The 4913-nt window shown below is 37.7% G+C and overlaps 1 protein-coding gene across 1 annotated transcript in view; it reads right to left on the reverse strand.

Annotated features, from left to right (window-relative positions):
* Positions 1-3890, reverse strand: part of LOC106879303 (rab9 effector protein with kelch motifs) — a 17756-nt gene extending 13866 nt beyond the window's left edge. Inside the window, exon 1 of the mRNA XM_014928807.2 lies at positions 3252-3890. The gene's annotated coding sequence lies outside the window, so the exon portion shown is untranslated. The remainder of the gene's footprint in view (positions 1-3251) is intronic.
* Positions 3891-4913: the final 1023 nt, after the last annotated feature.

The raw sequence follows: 4913 nt of genomic DNA on the forward strand, positions 1-4913 counted from the left end.
AAACCCTGATCTACTTCACTATATACACTTCCTCGTAACTTGGGCATACACCCTGTCACATCTTCATAGTCTTATCTCACTCCAACTTAAGTAGCCATGTATCTCAACTGTTTCTCTCCCTCTGTTCGTACTTTAACTTCTCATCAACTGGCACAAAACCACCTTCCCCAGAACAAACTGAGGGGCTCCTGTCTTGCACATTACTTGGTGACCTAGGTGATGTTGGTGTTTTATAAAAAGCATTCAGTACATTCTGTCAAGTGATTGGCGTCAGGAAGGGCATCCAGCCAAAGAAACCATGCCAAAGCAGACAATAAAGCTTGGTGCAGTCTCCAGACTTGCCAAATTGTCTGACTCATGTCAGTATGGACGGAGAAGGTTAAACAATAAATTATATCGTGTGTGTGTGTGTGTGTGCATACACTTGTCTTAACATCACATGATGGTTGTAAATGAGCATCACCATCACACAAGTGTTGTTGTTCATTTCCAGTCTTCCATGGAAAACATGCTGATCCATGCTGGTATGGGTTAGATGGGTTGACAGGATCTAGTGAGCCACAGGGCTGCGCTGAGCTCCTGTGTCAGCTTTGGCATGGTTTCTGCAACTGGATACCCTTCCTCATGCCAACCATATTACAGTCTGTACTAGATACTTTTTCATGTCACCAGCACCAGTGAGATTGCCAAGTAACTGGCAAGACAGAAAGAGAAGAGGGAGAAAGGAAAAAGCTCCTGTTACAAAGTGGCAGGCAGGAAGATAGCTTTATACCAAGTGTTGAAAGACTAAAGACTGATAGAGGGACAAGCATAGGTGTTTTGCGGTACAGGGAATACCTGGCTTACCCACATTATATAGGAGTGGGTGGGAGTAACTGGAAAGGAGATAAGGATGGTAGTGATAGAGTTACAAAGGAAATTCTCACGGTAGAGGAAGGTGAGCATAAGAGACGATACAGATAGTGGGTCAGGGGAAGGGAGTAACAGATGGTTAGAAAATGTGGGTAGAGGAGGTACAGTTGATAGGAAATATCAGCATGGAGGGGGCGTAAGATGAAAGGTAGATGTGGCACAGGAGGGATTGATCAGACTGTAACGGGCTGATGAACAAGGTATGGGAGAGGTGAGGAGGGGGAGATGAAGTAATACATAAGGAAGGCTGTAGTGAGTAGGTAGGTGGGGGTTATGGCATATATGGAAGGGTACTTGAGAGTAAAAGCAGATACATGAGGTATTTGAATGAAATATGGCATGTATGTATGTAATCATTTTAATTACTGTAATAATAATAATGATTTCAAATTTTGGCACAAGGCCAGTAATTTCAGGGGAGGGAGTAAATCGATTACATGGACCTTAGAGTTCGACTGGTACTTATTTTATCGACCCCAAAAGGATGAAAAGCCAAAAATGGTTTCAAATATTGGTACAAGGAGAGCTATTTTGAGGAGAGAGCGTTAAGTCAATTACATCGACCGCAGTACTTGGACTGATACTTTACTTCATCTCTCCAAGGACTCAATAGTGGGCACCCTTGGAGGGATGAAAAGCAAAGCAGATCTAGGCGAAATCTGAACTCAGAATTCCGAGATCAGTATTGACTTTCATCCCTCATGTAGCAACAAATCACATTAATAACGACTATGTTGAATATGGGAAAGTTTTGCGTTCACGAAAAAGCCACCGCGAATAACAAGCCCCCTGCTATTGATGTTAAGCCCCATCTAGTAACCCTATCATTCAGACATTCCCGCCGTTTTCAAACAGTTATATCTAATGCGCCCCCTTTTTTTCTTCTTTTACATGGATTTGAGAGATTTTGGTTGCTATTTCCCAATAGTTGTCGTTGTTCGTTCATTTTTTCTTGATTTAAGGGAAATTTTGCTCCTTCTTTCAAGTAGTTCGATCGAACATGTAGAGGTCTTCCTCTGCTGGCTTAAACACCTCTAAAGAACAATTAAGGCGAAAGTAGCAAGGTTACTGCAGTGTTTATGCGACAATAGAACAACAAACACAGCTACCAAATAAGCCATCAATATCGATGAAGCAAACAGCTTCCTGTGAGCACAAGCACCTAATTAATACAGGTGGCTGTCGTCGTTTAGCACAGATCAACACTGATCGAAAGGCTCGATCAAAGACATGCTAACCACGACCATCCCGTTTCTTTTCTTTTTCCTTTGTGCCAATTTAGCAGTGTTTATAGGACTACATTATCCAATGTGGCCTTAGACTTTTTTTTTGTGCCTTAAATTGCAAGGCAGGAATTGATAGAGATATGACTATTCCTAGCGCTCGAGCTAACAAATTTAGACATTGAAAAGTTAAAGAAATATAACAGAATAGTTTCTAACACAAGAGCTGAAGAGAGATTGAAATAAAACATAGAAATAACCTAAGAAATGATTGTTTTCGTTTAGTATATAAGAAACTGGTTCACAGTCAATGGAAGAGCTGATTATTAATTAAGCCTACGAAATTCTTGGTTAGTTAATCATTATCCTTAGCACCTAGCTTTAACCCTTACAACACGAAACCACCAAAATTTACCTCTCAGTTTACCTACATGAAACAGAAACTGATCCCAATGATTTGAGCACTAAGTCACACCCCCAAAGAAACCCAAATAAGTTGGTAAAATAAGTACCAGGTTGAAAGGACTATGGTCTATATGATCGACTAAATTGGGTTTAACCTTCAGTTTATTCACAAGAAACTGACCTTCGATATAGATATAGCCATTGAAATTTATAGAATTCAATTTTGGTTAAATCGTTATAAACCAAGGCAACCTATTATAGTCCAAGAGTTTAAAATAACAAAATTGTTTGAAAAAAAAAAGATTTCTAAACAAACTGAATATTAAAATGAAAATAAGAGATAAATAAATACAGAAAAGAGCAAATAAAACTAGTTTAAAACATGCTAAAATCGATGTATATTAAATGTAATGCATTTAATAATTTTCGTGTTTTAAATTGATTTTACCAAAGAAAAGCTATAACTTTGTGGGAGACAAAAGAAACAGTTCACGATTTATCATAGATGAATGAACATAAATGAAATTATCAAGGTCTGATAGTCAATATACCTTTATATGTTTATGTATGTAGTAGAAGAGTGGAATCCGAGGAAAGGAAATTACTGATGTGTATAATTCTAACCATTTGCGCACCATGAATTTCATGAGTGAAGAAGTTGCCCAAAATTTGGGTTACGGATGTTTTTAAAATAATGAATTTCTACCTTACCTTATAATTATGCGAACGGTGGTCTTTTAATTGGGATTGCCAGGTGATCTCGTTATTAGTGTAGCAAGATGATGGTTCCGATTATATATACTGAAGCTTCAACCAAGGAAAGTACTGGCTGATGGTCGCACTAAGATCACAGCGAAGAAAAGGTTTGAACAAGAAATGAAAAAGAACGAAGGCAGGACGCCTTTAACTAGAAATCCAAAAATCCGTTAGTTTTGATGTGTATATAGTTGCCAGGAGACTGAGTATTAGTGTACTTTGGTAAACAATAGACGGGACTGAAAACATGTAAAAACAAAGAGTGTATATAAGGGAGTGGATTAAGACCTAAATAAAAATGTTATTTATTGAAATAACCGACCAAGCCCATGGGTGGGTATCAATGAAGAAGATAGCCAATCAACTAAACTAATTAACGCTATGTTACACCAATTCTTGCAGGGTAAGCGACGTTCCGTAAAGTACTTTGTTGTTATGAGATGGTGATGGAGTCAGTGGTGGAAGCGATGGCGATGTTAAGTATCTGTTGTTGATACTCTCTTCCTTCGTTCCGTGACAAAACAACTTGTGCTGCCGAACTGTGTTGTTGCGTTTTACACACTTCCGGCATGAAATTAGTGACAGCAGCCTGGAATGGAAAAGAAAGGAGGAGGAGGAGGAGGAGCACTTGTAACGGGGGTAGTAGCAACTGGTTTGTTTGCCTCTCATATGAAGATGAGTCAGTAGTAGACGCACATACATAGCAGCGTGCGTGTGCGCGCACACACACACACACACACATATATAATGCATATGCTTGCTTATTAGTATATGAGCGTGAAAGTATATCTGTGCCCATAGCTTACTTTGTGTGTGCACGCATGCATATGTGTACAAATGAATGTATGTCTAAAAAACACGCACATGCATACATGTGCACGCATGCACACACAGAGACTCAGTTATGGGCACAGACATACATTCACACTCATATACTAACAAGCAAGCACACGCATTAATTTCAGTGATGAAAATAAACACATACATGTAGGTGGTTAGTACGTTTTACCTAAATATGCACGTGATTTATAAAAATTGAAGTATAAATCCACAAAACGGCAGTGGAAAATATACACTGACTTGAAGCGATTTAAGTAACGTAATCAGTACTTATTTTATCAACCTATGAGAATATGAGACACATCGCCGACGTTTGAACTCAGAAAGTTGAGATATTAAAATTATTACTACAAGGAATTTTAATTTTTTTTTGTTGTTTTCTAGCCCTTTCCATCATATCATTCAAAGAACGCAAATATAATTAGAAACATTTATTGATAGATATATAGATTGACAGATCGATAATAAACAAATACACATAAGTAGCTATTTGGAAATTGATAGATGAGTAGACAGAGATATGTAGATAACATAAATTGATCGATAGGTTGTGATATAAATCTGGGAAGATACATGCATATATAAACAGGATTATATATACGTGTATGATATAATACACATGAATTCAACAGATTTACAAAAGGGCTCAATGAATAATTATGGGGAATTATAAATGATAATTCAAGTCGGCAACAGCTATCTCAAACCAAGAATAAAATAGTAAGGAAATTTTGATACTCCACATTTAAACAAAATATGATAGTACTACTTCATAGC

The sequence above is a fragment of the Octopus bimaculoides genome, chromosome 21 (assembly GCF_001194135.2).
Source record: "Octopus bimaculoides isolate UCB-OBI-ISO-001 chromosome 21, ASM119413v2, whole genome shotgun sequence".
Taxonomy (NCBI): domain Eukaryota; kingdom Metazoa; phylum Mollusca; class Cephalopoda; order Octopoda; family Octopodidae; genus Octopus; species Octopus bimaculoides.